Consider the following 20,146-nt stretch of genomic DNA (forward strand, 5'->3'; position numbering starts at 1 on the left):
CCCGCCAGGAGTGATCTGTGAGTGCAGAACCTGAGCATCGTTGGGTGGGACCCCAAACCATATTGTCATTATCATCATCGAACTCTGCTTACTGGCACTTAAAAAAAAAAAGCTTTACATGTTAGTTGCACTTCACTATTTTGCAAAAAGAATTTGGCATAAATATGGAATAGCTATGCAGTAAAATAGGGGTATTTCCAACTTACATTTATAGAAGGAAAAGATAGAGGAATTGAATAATTAATAATCAGTGCAGTTGAATAAGGTCATTGCCAGAATGTCAGCTTTACGTAAAGAAGAGGAGAAAAATGTGTGTGTATGAGAGAGAGAGAGAGAGAGAGAGAGAGAGGAGAGAGAGAGAGAGATTCATAGACATCAGAAAAAGAAGCACTTGGGGCTGGAGATAGAGTACATACAGCGGAAAAGGCAGTTGCCTTGCATGCAGCTGACTGGGGTTCTATCCCTGGCATCCCATATAGTTGTCTGAGCACTACCAGGAGTGATCCCTGAGTATAGAGCCAGGCAAGAGCCCTGAGCACCACCATCTGTGGCCCCCAAACAAAAACAAAACAAATAATAATAATCAAAGAAAGTACTTATGAAGCCAAAGAAAGGAAAAGAGGCACTGAAGAGATTGTACAGGGGTTAATGCGCCTACCTTGAACATGGTAGGTTCAAATCCCCTGGACCACAGATGGTCTCTAGGCACCACCTGGGGTCACTCCTAGCACTGAGCACCACCTGGCGCGGAAGTCTACACCACACCCCTGCCCCCACACCCCTTCTGTCTAGCCAGACTTTGTGTCTCGCCCTCTGGGGACAGACAGACAGACACCGGTCTCCCTCTCTGGCTGGGAGAGGAGATTGTCTCTCCCTTTCTGTCCCTGTCCTCCAGGGCTCTTGGCCTGGAGAAAGGCAGGTGTGAGCTTGCCTGCTGGCTCTGCTGTCACCCCCACCCCTGGGGCCAGGGATGCAGTCAGGAGGGGTGGCAGCACTCGGGTAGGTGGCTTGGGGGTGAGGGCTTCCTTCCCAATGCCCAGTCTACTTGGGCAGGTGGGTCCCTACAACCTCCTTAGGTCCCAGCTTCAGTGAAGCCATAGGGCAGGTGATGAAAATCCTTGTCACCTGTGTGCTAGATTTCAGAACTGCACCAGCGGCAGCGAAGAAAGTCTTTTCAGAAGCTGTGTTTACTTTGGGGGTTGATAAAAGAGCAAGCAAGGCTCTGATTGGCACTATTTAAATATTTGTTCCTGGACGTATATTTGCATTTGGGGCAAAATGAATGATGAATGTTATTTCTGATTCACTGGGAAGCTCAGGGGAATAATAATTTGTTGGGAGTAGATACGTCAGTCTGGTCATGAGTGAAAGGTCGGGCTACCAGCTCATCCTCCTCCCTTGCTCTGTCTTGTTTCTATAGTTTCCAGGTGGATTCACAAAAGGCTATTCTGGATGCTTTTAAAGGCTCACAACCTCAGGAGGTGTGGGGTGGGGTTAGGGGCGGAGCGGAATGGCCATGCACAGTAAACAGTAAACAACAATTGCATCCCCCAGTGAAAAGCTAATGTCTTCTAGAATAGCTTATCACAGATTCCACTTAGAGCTAATATTCTCCCACTAATGATCAATTCACTCCCGGCAATAAGGATCAAGGCAAGTGACCCAAATTTCTTTAAAGCACAAAGAACACAATAAATGGACTACAAATTGCTGCTTTTTCAACGAGCAAACCTCTCCGGGGCAGCATTTCCAATTGAAAATGGTCAGAATATTGGATAAGTGGGAACTTTCCTACTAAGGGAACAGGAGAGGGTGGCAAAAGGTAATACCTCTCACAAAGAAGGCTGCAAGCTGGGAAAATTCAATCCTTGGCTGGTGGCAAGGGCTGTGAACATAAAATCTGAAAACGGTTTACTCTCGTCTGCATTAGCCTGCGAAGGTGCTGGCTGGAGGCTCGTTGCTTGCTTTGATGGTATATTGGGCCCAGAAGCAGACACTCAACTGTGACCAAAAAATCCTGGATACATTGAACAGAATCCGCTAGTCTCCTAGGGAGAGGTCGGCACCATGAGCATCCTTGAACCTTGACCTTATGGGCATTTCTGAAATGCCACTTAGTTTTTGGAGCTGAGTAGCCAAAACTAAGTTAATCCTACATCAAGGCATCTTTGAAAGAAACACACAGTGAATCAGTTGAATGGGAAAATCAGTCTCATGAAAATTGTCTGGAGCAAGAAACGATTCTGAGATACTTTTCTGGACAAGGACGCTGAGACTCCGGTTTTGATCTGCAGTTTCTTCCCTTCCCTTAATGAATAATAAATTGAGAGAGAGAAAGAGAGAGAGAGAGAGAGAGAGAGAGAAGAAAAGTGCCTGCCAAAGAGGTAGCACTGTAGCACTGTCCTCCCGTTGTTCATTGATTTGCTCGAGCAGGCCCAGTGACGTCTCCACTGTGAGACTTGTTGTTACTGTGTTTGGCATATCGAATATGTCACGGGGAGCTTGCCAGGCTTTGCCCTGTGGGCGAGATACTCTCAATAGCTTGCGAGATACTCTCTGAGAGGGGCGGAGGAATCTAACCTTGGCTGGGCCGGCTGCATGCAAGGCAAATGCCCTACCGCTGTGCTATCGCTCCAGCCTGCTTCGGCAGCACATATACTAAAATTGGAACGATACAGAGAAGATTAGCATGGCCCCTGCACCATAGAGGTAGGCTAAAGAAAGGTGGGGAAGGAGGGCTGGAGTGACAGCACAGCGGGTAGGGCATTTGCCTTGCACGCAGCCAACATGGACGACACAGGTTCGATTCCCAGCACCCCATATGGTCCCCTGAGCACCGCCAGGAGCAATTCCTGAGTGTACGAGCCAGGAGTAACCCCTGAGCATCGCCGGGTGTGACCCAAAAAGCAAAAAAAAAAAAAAAAAAAGAAAGGTGGGGAAGGAGGGAAACTGAAGACATTGGTGGGACATGTGCACTGGTGAAGGAACTGATGGCGGGACATTGTATGACTGAAACCCAATCATGAACAACTTTGTAACTGTGTATCTCATGGTGATTCAATACTATATATACATATATATTACATATAATACATATGTATATGTATTATTCATATACATATATATAATATGTCGCTCCCAGAAGAGAGCGACACAGAATCTCCTGCCCCCATATCAGGCTGTCTTCAGTGAGGCCCCTCAAAGGGGGAGCAGATTGAGTTTCCCTCCCCACCCCAAGCAGAACCCCAGCTGCTGAAAACCTCCAGAACCCAGCCCCAGCCATGCTCAAGGCCACAGTCCACATGCTCAGACGAGCCTCACACATGAAGGAACCAGCAGAGGAAACCAGGTATGCACGACCCGGGGTTGAGACCTCCAAGCCCGCTCGGATCCAGACTGGACCTCCTCCACCCAGATCCCCTATTTTCCAGTAGCTAGGCAGTCACACCCACAAACTGCCCCCGGCTCCATGTAATCCCATCAACGCTCAAGATCCAGAGACTATAAAACAAAGCTCCCTGAAGCACATGGCCGCAAATAATCTAGCCCACCAATGTACCTGAAGCAGCACACATGTGTTTTGTTGTCAACATACTTGATTGTATTCTCTTATATACATTCTCGGTCCCACTTGGAGAACCCGGCAAGCTACCAAGAGTATCCCACCCGCACAGCAGAGCCTGGCAAGCTCCCCGTGATGTATTCGATATGCCAAAAACAGTAACAATAACGGGTCTCATTCCCCTGACCCTGAAAGAGCCTCTAATATGGCATCGTTGGGAAGGACAAGTAAGGAGAGGCTGCTAAAATCTCAGGGCTGAGATGAATGGAGACGTTTCTGGCGCCTGCTTGAGCAAATCGATAAACAATGGGATGACAGTGATACAGTGATTATATATATATATGTATATATAATATGTATATAGCACAGTGGTAGGGTGTTTGCCTTACAAGCAGCCAACATGGCCGACCCGAGTTCGATTCCTCCGTCCCTCTTGGAGAGCCCGGCAAGCTACTGAGAGTATCTCGCCCGCATGGCAGAGCCTGGCAAGCTCCCCGTGACGTATTCGATATGCCAAACACAGTAACAACAAGTCTCACGATGGAGATGTTACTGGGCCTGCTTGAGCAAATCGATGAACAACGGGAGGACCGTGACTGTGAATATATATATCACTTGATCACAACTTCCCGTTAATTGAGGCTCTTCGTGTTCCTAGAACGAACAGACGCCATTGGGCTACACTAGCACACGACAAGGACAAATGGAGACCTTACTGGCACCCGCTCTAGCAAATCAATGGTTAACAGGAAGTCAAGTGATCAAGTGATCGAGACTGTGAGCACCATGGCCATTGTTTGGATTACCACGAGAAAAAGAGAAAGAAAGGTGGAGAGATTCATGAACATTCAAAGAAAGCAAAAAAGATGATTGGTCCAAAGCCCCAGCGCTGCCATAAACAGTGCCATGCTGAGAAAATACGTGAAAAGGATTGTTAAGATGCATGAAAAGAGAAAATCAGAGCAAAAGAACCATGCAAACTCCACAGGGGGCAATACCTGAGTGTCTGACGGGCAGAGACAATCCTGAGCTCACGTACTTTTCAATATGATTGAACAAAAAACAAAAAGAGAAAGCAGGAAAATGGCAAGTTCCTCTGCCCCCAGTGCGTACCCAGAGAGAAACGGAAGTTTGAGAAGTTATTCGTACAGGAAAGAGAAAGCAGAAAGTCCTGAGCTTGGACAGGTGTGGTCCGTAAGCAAACACACAAAGGCAACGCTTAGGCAGGGCGAGCAGATGGTGACGGGCAGAGACACTGGCATGGGCTGGGGCTGGAATGCCATGGACATGAACGGCAAAGCCCAGCGGCTCAGTGAAATGTGGTAAAACAAATCTAGGGACTGGAGAGAGAGTGCAGGGGTGGAGGGCACTTGATCTTGAAGCACTGACCAAGGTACATCTTGGGGACCTCATAGTCCCTGACCATCACGGGCGCAGTCCTGGGGGCCCCAGGTACCACCAGGGGTTCCAGGCACTTCCTGTCCTTCGGACCCGGGCAGCAGTGTGTCCCCAAGGCCCTGGCACTGGGCTGACCGAGTGTTACTGAGAGAGTCCCCCAATCCCTGAGTACCACTTGGGAGACATCCCCGTGCTCCCAACCCAGGAGTAACCCCAGAGCATAGCTGGATGTTCCCCAAATCTGCCCAGGCCCCCATGGGTCCATAAGAGAGGGCGCTCAGGTAAGAGTGCACATCCGATGTTGAGCTTATCCAGGGCAGAAGCGGCTGGGTGGGATTTAATCCAGGTGGGGAGAATCAAGTTTGATCTGGCGAGAAATGAAACAACCTGGGAAGCGAGGCGGGTGTCATTGCAGGTATGGTTTGGGCCACAGCTGCGGTGCTCAGGTGGTCCTGAAGGGAGCGTGTACAGTGCCCAGAAGGGAACCAGGGTCAGCCGTGTGCAAGGCAAATGCCTCAGTCCTGGTTCGGTTCTATCTCTCCAGCCCCGGGATGCAGACTTCTTTGGAGCAGGGCTGGGCGGAACAGGCATCCTCTCCATCTTCAGGCTCGCAGCTGGACAAACACGGGGAAGATGGGGGACTCACTAGGGGGACGGTCATTTTTCTCATGACCTCCTCATTTCCATAGACCCTGGGGCCATAATCATGGCAGAGGGGCCGGGGGAGTTAGGGTGAGTTGGAGAGACGAGAGAAAGCCCGAAGAAAGGTGGAGAAAGTCCTTAACTAAGGCCGGGAATGTTTGAGAACATTCTAGGAGAGGTGATGTGTGCCGCTTAGAAAGCAGAGTCCTCATTCTGAAGTAAATCAACCCAGCTTGGCCTGCTAATTATTTCTTTATTTTGGGTTCAAGCCACACCTGGGGGTGCTCGGGGCTTCAGGCTCTGCACAGGGGGATTATTCCTGACGGGCTCAGGCAACCCTCCGGGGTGTCAGGGATTGAATGTGGGCTGGCCACAGGCAAGGCCCCACTCTCTGTTCTCTCTGCCTGTAGCAGGGAATGAGGGCAGCCCCGTGTCCAACATGCCTGCATGTGCGAGACATCAGAGAAGGTAGGTGCAGAGGGAGTGACGTCTGTTATTAAAAACACCCACGGGTGTCGGAGAGTGCCTGGCGAGAAGGGAGCTGGCCTTGCATCTGGAACTATCTACCATTCCCGGTGTCTCACCAGGAGTGCAGCCAGGTATGGCCCAAGACCCTACTCCACAAAAAAAACAAAAAAAAAAAACAAACAAAAACCAACTCCCCTTACTACATGGAAAGTATCATGCTAAGCGAAATGAGTCAGAAAGAGAGGGATAGACATAGAAAAATTGCATTCATCTGGGGGATATAAAGTAACAAAATAGGAGATTAATACCCAAGAATAGCCGAGATCAGCATCAGGAGGATTACTCCATAGCTTAGAGGCCAGCCGGGCATTCTAGGGGAAAGGGCAGCTCAGATAGAGAAGGGAGCACCAAATAAAGGGTGTTTGGAGGATCCTCCCAGGAAGGGAGATGCATGTTGAAAGTAGACTATGGACTGAACATGATTGCCACTCAATGCCTCTTTTGCAGACTACAACACCCAAAAGGAGAGAGAGAACAAAAGGGAGTGCCCTGCCACAGAGGCAGGGTGGGATGGGGGGGATGGAGGGTGGGAGGGATACTGGGATCCGTGGTGGTGGAAAATGGGCACTGGTGGAGGGATGGGTATTTGATCATTGTATAATCGAAACCCAAGCACAAAAATTTGTAAATCTACAACTGTACCTCATGGTGTTTCACTAATTAAAAAAAACTCCCTTACTTAACAATATAATGTTAAGAACACAAGAAAGGCGAGCCCAGAGTGAACTCTGACCCTGAAAGAGAGCCACCTCAACCCAGATGAGTTGGTGGTCCTGAAAATGGGCAAGTCACATCCAGGACATACTTGGGCATTAAATTGAGGCTGTTTGAATTCTAGTCTCTCTCTCTCTCTCTCTCTCTCTCTCTCTTCCTGTCTCCCTCTCTCCCTCGCTCTCCCCCCCTTTCCTTTTTCTTTGTCCTTTTCTTCCCTCTCTCCTCTCTCCTTTCTGTCCCTCGCTCTCCCTCTCTTCTTTCCTTTTCTTTCTCCTTTTCTTCCCTCTCTCTCCCTCTCTCCCTCTCTCCCTCTCTCCCTCTCTCTCTCTCCTTCTCTCCCCCCTTCTCTCTCTCCCCAATCGCTCTCTGGAATTCTTGATTGGTACAACTGCCTGCCAGCTACTGGGTCTCCCTGCATCCTAACGGTTGGCGGCCCTCCTCCTCAGAGGAGCCTCTGCTTAGATTATTGAGTGCTGACTTTCTGCATGGAACCAGCCAGGCTGTGATTATATACAATTGACTGGAGTTATTAATGGAAGGGGCTGGGATACAGTTCAGTGTGAGAATGTGTGTCTCATGTGTTTACGACCCTGGTTTTGATCCTTCCGTACAAAGAAAGGAAGGGTATGAAATGAAAAATGATGCAGTCCGGTGCAATGTGAACGGAACCAGAGGGTAGGATGGTAAATGAAGTAACCCAGAGGAAAGATCAAGTACCAGATGATCTCAACTTGTCTGCGGAAGAGTGGGAACAAGATAATACACTATCTTGAACAGTGACAACCCCTAGTCCTTGGATTAAAGAATTTATCAGCAGTGAAGTGTGTATGAAGGGGGAAGGGCAGGAGGTTGAAGATTGGACCTGAGGTGACATAGGAACAGTGTTGAAGGGTCTTGAGCATTTTGGGAATATTGGGGTACAGTAACTTTGCATATGAATACTACAGACTTAAACACTAATCTAAGCTTGTAACCTGAATTATGATAAAAATATGTTTAGAAAGAAGGAAGTCAGAGAGAGCTCAACAGGCTGGTCACAACATGCTTTGTGTGCAGGAGTCTGGTTGCAACCTTAACACCATATGGTCCCTGAGTGGCACCAGGAGCAACGCCCAAGCATAGAGTCACGAGAAGCCCCTATGCACTGCCAGATGTGACCCAAAGATCAAAATAATAATAATAATAATAATAAAGGAAGGGAGGAAAAAGAAGAGGAAGAAAGGAAGAACTGGAGGGAGGAGAGGAGGGAAGAAGGGAAGGAGGACCAAGGGAGAGAGGAGGAAAGGAGGGAGTGAGAAGCAAGGCAGGAAGGAAGAAGGAACATCTCCATTGGAGGAGGAGTTGACTGGGGGCCCCCTCATGCTGAACCTGCACCCAGTCCTTCGAACCATCTCCCAGACTCTCCCTCCTGGGGGATTCTTTCTGTGGTTGATTTGGGACAGGCGGGGGGCACATGTGATGGTACTGATGGGGAGGCTATTTCCTGCCCAGTGCTTGAGGAAGATAGTCTCTCTCAGTGCTCAGGGGACCAGCAGATGCTGGGGATTAGAACCTGGGGCTGCCTTGTACAAACCCTGTGCTCACTTCGCCTCTTCCTATGGCTTCTTAGGGATCCAGGGTCTGTGAATGGACTTGAAGGAGCTGAATCTCCCAAAAGGCTGTGTGTGTGTGTGTGTGTGTGTGTGTGTGTGTGAGAGAGAGAGAGAGAGAGAGAGAGAGAGAGAGAGAGAGAGAGAGACAGAGACAGAGAGAGAGACAGAGAGAGAGACAGAGAGAGAGGCGGCAGCAGACAGGGAAAGCCCCAGTGGGGCTCATAGCCCCAGTGCCTGGAGAATCCCAGGACTGGCTCAGGGCACAGGAATGCCCGTTCATTGCCTCAGCCCCCACTGAGGCACTCTGGAAGCTTCTCGCCCCCTCGGACAGTGAACAGCATCCCAGCAGAGCTTTCTGAACTGCGGGTTCCCGACCTGGATCGGGCCAGCCGGTGCTGTGCAGCCTCCATGTGGACTGTTTGCTTGTTCATTTTCAGGCCACACCCAGCCATGCATAGGAGCTATTGGCTTGGTGTTTTGGGCTCTCCCGACGGTGCTCAGGGGATACTGTGGTAGCGACTCAAACCCCAGGCCTCTTGCATGCAAGGCCTGTACCACAGCCTAAGATACATCCTGGGGCTCCCCCCCGGCCTCATCCATACCAGGAAAACAGTTGGTCCAGCCTGGCCAACCAATAACAGCTTCTACATTGACTCTCAATCAGTGGCGAGAGCTAGTGAAACCACACAAACACACACACATGTACACACAGATAAATAGCAACACTCACACACGTGCACTTGTCCTGAAGTGGGCTGGAAAGGTGGGCGGGCACCAGCCCTCGCTATTATTTTGTTTTGTTGCCTTAAAAATATTGAGTGATTGCTTCTGTGTAAGAGCCAAAATGAGGGTTGTGAAAACTTCACTTCGAGGCTGATCTGTGGTTGTTTTTCTGCCTTTGAATGGAAGGAAAGCTTTAACTTCGCAGTGTGAGAAACTCTGGAACTAGGTGGGGTCGTGATGAATGTGGGTGGACACAGGGAAGTCCGGCTCCGTGATGGACTCTGCAGGCCACAGAAGAGCCCAGCAGTTGGCGCAGGTGGGTCTCCTGCATTGCACAGTAACTAAATAGCCCTATGTTGCAAGAAGGGTTTTGCCTCCAATGAACACTGAGTTAGGAAACTGGGAACCAACCCTTTTGCAATCCCCCTATCTGTTCTTCTTTTCTGTATTTCCCTTTTGGTCGATCTCATATCTATGTAATTCTTGATAATTTTTATATTAAGAAGAAAAAGATTCCAATAGAATGGCGCTGGGAATTGCAAGTAACTGTCATTCTGTTCTTCAAAATGCCCAACGTTCAAATTGAATCGAGCCTGTTTGAATTCCAAGTGCGCTCTCTCTCTCTCTCTCTCTCTCCTTTCCTTTTATTTCTCCTTTTCTTCCCTCTCTCCTTTCCTTTCCTCTCTCTCTCTCTCTCTCTCTCTCTCTCTCTCTCTCTCTCCCCTTCTCTCCCCCCCGCCCTCCTTCTCTACCTCCCCAATCGCTGTTTGCTGATAAATTCTTTAATCCAAGGACTAGGGTTTGTCACTGTTCAAGATAGTGTATTATCTTGTTCCCACTCTTGTTTCCACAGACAAGTTGAGATCATCTGGTACTTGATCTTTCCTCTGGTTTACTTCATTTACCATCCTACCCTCTGGTTCCGTTCACATTGCACCGAACTGCATCATTTTTCATTTCATACCCTTCCTTTCTTTGTGAGGAAGGATCAAAAAACAGGGTTGTAAACACAGGAGACCTTTCGGCAGCCTGTTGGCTGACCTTTCCCCCAATTGAGCACTAGAGGGCACTACACGCCGCGGAGCGCGCGTCGCGCCGGCCTAGTCCGCTGTCATCAAGATTGTCTCTTAGGCGGACGTGATGCAGGAGCTGGCAGAGATAAGCAAAAACAGGACCAGGACAGGAGGAGCGCTGCGGAGCCCTACAGGGAGGCCGTGTCTGAACCCCGGTGGAGCATCTGAAGGTCCGGCACAAATGCTCTCCTCCAAGTGCTCAGGCCCTGGCAAAGTTGGCAGCACGTTGTCCTGTAGGAGAAATGATAGCGGTGCTAGGCTGACTTCAGATCCATTTCTGTTCTTTCTCCTTTTTCTCCTTTTCAGGGCCACACTGGCAGAGCTCAGGTCTTACTCCTGGCTCTGAGCTCCGGGATCACTCCTGGTGGGGCTCAGGGGACCATTTGGGGTGAGGGCATGGAACCCAGATTGATTGTACTAGGCGATCACCCTTCCTGCTGACCATGGCCCCGGTCAGCTCTGTGTGGTGGCCACATCCCTCGCTCCCATGCCCTGTGTTAGTCTGCACCGTGATTTTCCAAGTGGGCAGAGTCAAGTGTTGCTAGCTGTTGATAACTGACCAGACTTCAATCTGATTTTGTTGATCTATTTTTGCCTTTGGGGGTAACACCTGGAGGTGCTTAGGATTTACTCCTGCCAGGGCTCAGGGGAACCCACAGGGTGCCAGGAATTGGAGCCAGGGTAGCGCTCTGGCCTCTACTGTTTTTATTTTTTTTATTATTATTTTTTAATATCAAGTAAGTTTAATACAGGAAATGTATTGTCTGCATTAAGGATCATCTTTAGGATATTTCATGAAGCTCTTTTTTATTACAAACTGATTTTATAATATATGCTTTTCAGAGTCTCCTACCCTATGCCTGACTGTCTCCACCAGGGCCCAACAGCTGAAGACCACCGAGGCCCAGCCAAGGCCTTGCTGAGAGCACTCTCCACACACTTGGATGAGCCTCACGCATAAAAGAACTGACAGAGGAACCCAGGTGTGTGGGACCCGGGGCTGAGATCTCCAAGCCTGCACAGTTTGGGACTGGACCTGCCAGTAACTAGACAGTTACACCCACCAACTGCCGTGTAACTCCAACAACGGCCAGGATCCAGAGATCATCACACTCAGCGACCGCGCGACATCTTATCATCTCATTCCTAATTTGGTCAAACTGGCAGGCTACCAAATGTAACATGCCCACACGGCAGAGTCTGGCAAACTCCCCGTGGTATACCCAATATGCCAAATACCAGTAACAATGATGGGTCTCATTCTCCTAACCCTGAAAAAGCCTTGAATATGGCACTTTAAAAAAAAAAAAATCTCAGGGCTAGGACGAAGAAGACGTTACTGGCACCTGCTCGTGGCAATCGACGAACAACAGGGTGGTCGTGATCGTGATCGTGATCGTGATGCTTTTCATTGTAATGTATTCACCACGTATATGATTTTTCATGGACACAAATTTATATATTTTACAGAGGTTTTTAGCACTGACTTATATGAGGTTACTAACAAATCTACTACTTATATAAAATCAATATGATATACTTTTTAATGCCTCTATACTTGACAATTAAATATTTATCAATATTAAAACATAATTTAGAACATCTTTCAATAGAACTATAGCAGAGAAAATATCCAATGAAAATGTAAAACAATTTTTCAAATTCCATGCTCTATTTCATACACTTAGTCTTTTTATGATTTTTTTTCCTTAAATTTTTATTAGCGAAACACCATGAAGTACAGTTGTAGACTTACAAATTTTTGTGTTTGGGTTTCAGTTATACAATGATCCAATACCCATCCCTCCTGGCCTCTACTGGTTTTAATCATGTTTTTCATGCTAGAGGAACAGAAATAACATAAATTTACGACTTGGGGTTGGGGGGTTGGGGGCCCTCCCCTGGCAGTGTTTGGGGGTCCCTTCCCGGGGAGGCCGATCGCTTGCAAAGTCCTTGCCTACCACACCTCCCATGAACACATCCTCGATGCTTGCGCGATCATCATCTCCAGAATTTTCTCATCTGACCCAGCAGCAACTACCCTCTCCCCACCCAGCCCTAGTCCCGCCCTCCTGCTTCTTAATCTCCCCATCCTGGGCGCCCCATCTAAGTGGAATCCCATAAGTGCTGTCCGGTTGCCTCTAGCTTATTTGATTTCACTGGACATAATGTCTTCAGGGTCGCCCTGCGAGTAGTTAGAACTTTATTCCTCTTCCCCCGCATGTCACAGGCCACGGACACGGCAGAGCCGTTGCCAACTGTAATTACTTTGGGGGAGGTGGGGAACACGCGTCTTAAAGCAGCATAAGGCCTGGAGCCAGGAACTGGAAACTGAGAGTGCCCATTTGCCGCTGAGCGGGCCGGGGTGTGGAGCAGGGGATAGAGAGAGCACAGTGGGGAGGGCGCTGGCCTTGCAAGCAGCCAACCTGAGTTCAACTCCCCAGCATCCCACCACCAGGAGGGATTCCTGAGTGCAGAGTCATAGTGACCCCAGAGCATTGCCCCGGTGTGACCCCCAAACAAACAAATAAACAAAATGTGGCCTCTGGCCACCCGGGGAGTGACTCAGCTGTTAACAGGCAAAGTCTCAGCCTTTGCAGGTTTGCAGCCGCAGGCACGGACCTAGGGGGCATTAAGTTAAGTGGAACAAGCCAGAGGGAATAGGCCAAAGGCTGTCTGACTCTGCTCCAGCAGAGAGAGAAAACAGATGCGCTAAAGAGAGCCAGCCACACCTGCTAGGGAAAAAGGGAGCTCAGATAGAGAAGGGAACACCAAATAAAGGGTGTTGGGAGGATACTCCCAGGATGGGAGAAGCATGCTGAAAGTAGACTATAGACCAAACATGATTGTCACCCATTGCCTCTTTTGCAAACCACAACACCCAATAAGAGAGAGAGAACAAAAGGGAATGCCCTGCCACAGATGCAGGGTGGGATGGGGGGGGATGGGGGGGAGGGATACTGGGATCCACGGTGGTGGGAAATGGGCACTGGTGGAGGGATGGGTATTTGATCATTGTATAATTGAATCCCAAGCACAAAAATTTGTAAGTCTACAACTGTACCTCATGGTGTCTCACTGATAAAAATTAAAAAAAAAAAAAAAAGCAGAAAGGAATGTTGGGACCACGAGAGCAATTAGTGGTTACCAGAAGGGAGAGGGGTAGAGGTAGGTAATCAGGAGACAGGGGAGCATCCACTTTCAGGCAAAGGAGAGAATTGGACTGTTCGTGAGGGACAAGATCTTTCCCTGGTCTACACAGGAAACACTCATGAAAGCACTCAGGGTTGGGGAGTGGGGCGGGGGGGGGGGGGCGGGGGGAGAGAGACACGTCCCTGCTGGTGATGCTCAGGGAACCGTGTGGTCAGGAATCCAACCTCTGGCGAGCTCTGAAACCTGTGATGCTGTAGTGTGAGGCTACTTCAATTAACAACGTCTAAAAATAGCAAAAATAAAAGAGATTAAAAAATATATTGCCTCGCTGGGCTAACCTGGGTTTTATCTCTGGCAACCACAGGTGGTTCCCCAAGCACCACCGGGTGTGGCCCCCAAACCCCAAGCATATTAATAGGAATAGGAAATTAACAGACTCTCTGGGGCAGACCTCGACTTGGGCGTCCTGAGTGGTTGGTAGGTAGGTCTCCAGGGAGGGCGAGAGGGAGCCGATTTGACCCCGACCCTACAGTGGGTTACAGAGGCAGCGGCAGAGCTGGGTTACAGAGGCAGCGGCAGAGCTGGGTTACAGAGGTCCCTGGGGGTGTCCCAGCATCTCAGACTCTGCAAAGCCCGTGAGATCTCACCTCAGCCCTTCAGCAAACAAACAGCCGCTTCACACGGGTGTGGGGCGGGCTTGAGCTTCAGTCCAACGGTGAGCCACAGGCTTCGAAGCTCACTTTAGTGAGATGTTTGACTGGGGTCCTAAACAGCAATCCTGGGGAATTGCACCCTGCTCCCCACTGGGGTCTGGGGGGGGGGAGTCTCCTGACTCATCCCAGGGAGAGAGAGGGAAGGAGAGGGGAAGAGAGAGAGAGAGAGAGAGAGAGAGAGAGAGAGAGAGAGAGAGAGAGAGAGAGAGAGAGAGTGCTCGCTTCCGAGTTGTTTGAGAATTCCAAGCAGGGTCCTGGCTGAGCCATGCAGGAGGCGGGATGCAGGCCCAAACCTCACACCTGTCTGGAAGATCCCAGCACTGTTTGCCCCCCACGGGCCACTGACACCCCCAGAGGAGCTGCCATTTGCCCCCCCCCATCTGGGACAGAGGCAGCCTGGGTGTGAGCGGGGGCAGAGGGCAGAGGGCAGAGGTGGCTGGGGCGAAGGTGCTTCCGTGCTCTGCGCTGACTCCCACACCCCAGCATGGATGAAGCCCCGAGAAGCAGAGAGCTGGTTAGAACCAGTCTGATGCCTGATTGGAAAAGAAATACCCTTTGGTCTGTTACACCAGCAAAGCAGGCAGGATGGGTCTCCCCTCTTCGCTCCCACGGGGCTCTGGTGCCCGGCGGGTGAGGCCTTGAGTTTGTCCCCACCCACAGCGCCCGGCCACCAAATGCCATGCCTAGTGCCGCCGCTGGGGGCCAGCTCAGCTCGTCAGCTCACAGTCACAGGAGCACCACAAGGAGAGGATGACAAAGGGGAGGGAGGAGGGACCCTGAGGTTCTACCCTCCCCCCCAGCCCAGAGTCACCGCTGCCCAGCCGACCCCGGGGCGCGTGGTGACCCCGGATGCGTGTGGGTGAGTGAGCAAATGCATCGGAGCTGTGCCAACCCGGCCGGCAGGAGCTAGGGACGCTGACCAGTAACTCTCAGGACAGGGAGGGGGCTTAAATCCACATGTAGGAGTGAGCCAGGAGAGAGGGCGGTGGGTTAGCCCGGGCTGGGCCAGCCACACGGAGAACGGGCTCCCAAGTGCAGTGCGATGGTTTTTGTGCGATGAACACCCCTCCAACCAGCCCCCAGATGAATGGAGGAGGCCCTGTCCAGGAGCACGGGGTCTGCAGGGGCCCCGGTGTGGACACTCAGCGCTGGGCACAGACCCCCAGGCAGACCTTCCTCTCCCAGGCACAGACGCTGCAGGCAGGGGGGCCAGTCTGCACTGCCCATGCTCCATGGGAATTGTCCTCTCTAAGCTGCAGGCAGATGCACCCCTACACGCTCCCTCTTTCTCCCTCTCTCCCTTCTCTCTCTCTCTCTCTCTCTCTCTCTCCCTTTCCCTCCTCTCCCTCTTCCCCCTCTCTCTCCCTCTCCCCTTCTTCCTCCCTCTCCCCCTCTCTCTGTACCTTCCCCCTCTCTCCCCTCCTCTCTCTTCTCATCCCTCCCCCCTTCCCCCCAGTATGTCTCACCACTATTATTATTATTTTTGCTTTTTGGGTCACACCCAGCAATGCTCAGGGGTTACCCCTGGCTCTGTACTCAGGAATTACTCCTGGCGGTGCTCAGGGAACCATATGGGATGCTGGGAATCGAACCTGGGTCGGCCACGTGCAAGGCAAACACCCTACTCACTATGCTGTCGCTCCAGTCCCTCACCACTGTTTTTAGAGTGATAGCACAGCAGGTAGGGCGTTTGCCTTGCATGCGGCCAACCTGGCCGACCCGAGTTCGATTCCTCCGTCCCTCTTGGAAAACACAACAAGCTACGGAGAGTGTCTCACCCACACGACAGAGCCTGGCAAGCTCCCCATGGCGTATTCGATATGCCAAACACAGAAACAACAAGTCTCACAATGTTACTGGGCCCCCTCAAGCAAATCGATGAACAACGGGAGGACAGTGGCAGTGATGTAATTCCTAAGTTTGGGTCCCCCGCTTGGTGGTGCGCAGGAGTTTGGGGGTTGCTCCCAGCATTGTTCGGGGTGGGGGGACCATGTGTTGTTGGAGATGAGACTTACCTCCAGCGTCTGTGGTCCAGCCTGTGGAGCGTCTCTGGGCTCCTGGCCTGGAGTTTCCATTTCAAATCTAGCGCATCGTTCCTTTGTATCAGCAGGAACAGTCTGGGTGGGGCTGAGGCAATACCCCAGATCTCAGTAGCCTGCATCAGTAAGGGTTGTTGTGGGCTGAATTATGCCTCTCACCCCAACCCTTCACATGTTAAACATCCCTAACTTCTAATACCTCAGAATATGACCATATTCGGTGCGATCTAGGACTCTGAGAGTCAACCAAAATGAGGCCCTTAAGATGGGGTCTGTAGGCTGGAGCCATACTGTAGCAGGGACAGGGGTTGCCTTGCATGTGGCCAAACTGGGTTCGAGCCCCAGCACCCCATAAAGTCCCCAAGCATCACCAGGTGTAATTTCTGAGGGCAGATCCAGGAGTAATCCCTGAGTATACCACCAAGTGTGGCCCCCAAACAAACAAAAACAAACAAAACAGGATCTAACCTAATATGACTGATGCATTTACAACAAAAGAAAATTTGTATACAAATCCCTCCGAGGGGAGACCAGATAGAGATGAGGAAAAGACAGAACCATCAACCACTGACAAACTCAGGAGAGAAACTTGGGAGCAGGCTCTTCCCTCATGGCCCTCAGAAGGAAACAGAACTGTCAACAGTTTGATCCAGAGAATCTTCCAGATTCTGGATCTGTGAGGAAATAAATGTCCGGTGTCGAAGCTGTCCCAGGAGTGAGGTTCTGTTAGGATCACGCTAGCAAATGGATATGAAGACTTGTACCTGGCCCATCTGAGGCGACACTGGGGATTTGCCATGGAAGGTCACCAGGAAACTGGTGAGTGGAGGCTGCCATCTTGGGTGTGTCGTGCCCAGCCCTCTCTTGCACTGACGATAGAAAATTCGAGTTTGGAATTCTCATGCTTCTGCCAAGCACTCATGGGACAGAACAAGTCACCCACAACCCAGAGGTGGGTGGGAGATACTGTCTTCATCTTCCATGCACAGAGGAAGGCAGATGGCAAAAGAGCTTGGGTCCTCATGCAAATAGCAGTGTGCTGGCTGTGTGTGCCGCTGAGTGTGTCAGTTTACACATTTTACTTTACACATTTCTAACTAAGCAAAAGAAATGCTCTGTCCCGCGGCTGGAGCAATAGCACAGCAGGTAGGGCATTTGCCTTGCACGTGCCGACCTGGGTTCAATTCCCAGCATCCCCTATGGTCCTCCGAACACCGCCAGGAGTAATTCCTGAGTGCATGAGCCAGGAGTAACTCCTGTGCAACGCCAGGTGTGACCAAGCAAAGAAAAGAAAAAAAAAAAAGAAAGAAATGCTCTGCCCTGCCTGTTAGTGGGCTGGGAGAACTCCCGGTCTGCCTTTCCCTAAATGCCTCCTAAAAGTCTTCTCAAGCCGGCAGCCAGGTCCCCTGAGGTCCCTACGTGAAATGAGGTCTTCCCCTCCTGGCGACGCTCTAGAAGAAAACACTTTAATTCATTTAGACGAAGAGTCATCGCCTCTGTGCCTGTCTCAAGAACCGGGTAATAAATATTTCAGACTTCCGGGGCCACAGGGCTTCTATGGCAAGGACGTTCCCCAGAACTGCGGTGTGGAGCCGCTGTGGCTAAGGGGGAGAGGCCAGCAATGGACGGGGTGGCCGGGCTCCAATCAGATTTCAGTTCCGCAATCAGACAGCAGGCTGGTTTGGCTCTGGAGTCGGAGTGTGGCCTGCCCCCCAACAATCTATGTAATTTTAGAGCCAGACATGTAATTGCAGTTTTTAAAACTAGACTAACCCAGGGCGGCCAAAATGACACGAAGCTTCGATGGGTAAATAAATGGATGTTTCTCAGCAGTTCCAGGGAGAAGATTGGTGGGGGGAGGGGGACGAGACAGGCCAGGGTGACTTCAATTGTGGAGCCAGATTGTAAAGGAAGTGGCACCTCCTTCCAAGGGCGCTGTCGTTGGGGGTTTAGTTGGTTGTCTGGGACCAGGGAGATGGCACAGGAATCAGGGACTGCCTGGCATAAGGAAGGGCGTAAGTTTAATTCCTATCCCACACAGTTCCCGCAAGGGAAAGAGAGAAGAGTACCTGTGTGGAAAGGCTCCTGGTGTCTTGGTTGAACTGATCCTCTTACAGCATTTAGAGCAGCTCCTGGTGCTAATTAAGTATGAAAAACGGCCGTAATCACAGGTGAAGAGGGTTACTGTACTGCTTGATGCAGACCAGTGATCAGAACAGTTCATTAGGAATGACTGCGGAAGTAACCAGGCAAAGGGGGAAATGTTCTGTTCTTTGTACCAGCACTATATTGAGTATCTGCCCGCCCATCCGATGCCGGGTTTAATAATTCAAGCTGGCTAGCTAGCTCGGCTTCAAATGAACAAATTTTATGCTCTAAAACTGCCAGAGGACCGTGATGAAAGCCAGCATTTGGACTGTTTGCAGGGAGTCTAGTCTGGGGCCAGAGAGATAGTATGGGGAGGGGGGCGCTTGCCTTGCGTGTGACCAACCCCAGCTGACTCCTTGCACACTTGGTTCTCCTGAGCACCACAGGGGAGACCCCCTGGCACAGTGTCAGGGAAGCACTGCTGGGTATTGGCCCCCAAACAAAGCCTGGCATGCGGACAAGGTGCTGTGTTCTAAATTGGCCAAACCTCGCGTGCTTTGTGTGATTCTTTACGATACGCTTAGTCAATAGCGTTATTGAGGGTAACAGAGAAAGGGGGCCAGTAGACAGGGTTAACTCAGAGGGCTGGAGCACACGCTATGCAGACGCCAGGAGTGGGTTTGGGTCCCAGCCAGCTGTGGTTCCCTGAGCACCAAGCCAGGAGTAGCCCTCCAGCACTGCCAGCCTGGCTCAGAAACCAAAATTAAGAAACAAAAAAAAAATTCAGAAACAGGCTTTCGGAGGCCCAGGAGAATAAGGCTGCTTAAACTCTTTCTTTTCCACTTGTGACTCCTTTTTGCCTGAGAAGTTTTTTCAAGGCCCCCATGTATAGGAAGTAGGTCTACAAATTAAGTGTTGACAAATAAGTAATTTCAAAAATAAATTTTGTAAACGCCCCCCTCCACCCCTGAACCCAACCACCACCGTTCAGTCACATGACCTCTAAGACTCTGAGCCCCAATTCTGGTCACAAGATCAAATCCCTGGTGCCTGTTTCACATGTGCTAAGCATGATTTGGGCACCTCTGCTGTCTGTGATCCCAACACTGCCGGCGAGTTCCGGCTGCACCCTGCCAGGTGTGTGGGCACCACAAAAAGGTGTCCAAGCTCAAGAGATGTGTGAGGACCATGGTCAGGAAACACACCCCCTGGTGAGAGCACGCGTGTGCACCCCCCTTATTACAGTAACATCGGTCACAGTCCTCCCGTTGTTCATCGATTTGCTCAAGCCAGCCCAGTAATGTCTCCATCGTGAGACTTGTTACTGTGTTTGGGATATTGAATACATCATGGGTAGCTTGCCAGGCTTTGCCATGTGGGCATCACCAACAATAATCACCAAGGGAAGGAGGAAGGAATAAAAGAGGAAGAAGCAACAGATTTAAAGCTTATCTTTCGTTGTTTGGGGACCACACTCACGGATGCTCAGGGCTTACCCCTGGCTCTTCGGTGAGGAATCACTCCCGGCTGGGCTCGGGGGACCATGTGTGATGCTGGGGATCAAATCTGGGTCAGCAGCCTGTAAAAAAGCAAGTGCCCGACTGTCTGAACTATCTCTCCAACACTGAAGTATCTATGATGAAGCCCGATGCAAAGAATTCAACTTGACCACATGCAACTGCTGTTGGCTTAGCTGATTTGATAGTTTTTTCAAAGCCTGGACATGCATTCTGGTTTTAGATTTTATAAAAAGATTATCTAAGAGCCAAAGCGAAAGAAGATAATAACATGTAATATGTTCAATACTATTCAAGTTTATTTTTTCTCTAAATGGAAACGAACACATATTATCTCTCAATCACTGACTTTAAGTTCCTACTACAGAATCATGTTCTCAATGATGAAGAAATATTTGCTAAAT

General features: G+C 50.3%; 1 pseudogene; it reads left to right on the forward strand.

The window, feature by feature from the left end:
- The first annotated feature begins 2,636 nt into the window (after positions 1-2,636).
- Positions 2,637-2,704, forward strand: LOC130045566 (uncharacterized; annotated as a pseudogene).
- The last annotated feature ends 17,442 nt before the right edge of the window (positions 2,705-20,146 follow it).

This window comes from Sorex fumeus, unplaced genomic scaffold (assembly GCF_029834395.1).
Source record: "Sorex fumeus unplaced genomic scaffold, SorFum_2.1 ptg000128l, whole genome shotgun sequence".
Classification (NCBI taxonomy): domain Eukaryota; kingdom Metazoa; phylum Chordata; class Mammalia; order Eulipotyphla; family Soricidae; genus Sorex; species Sorex fumeus.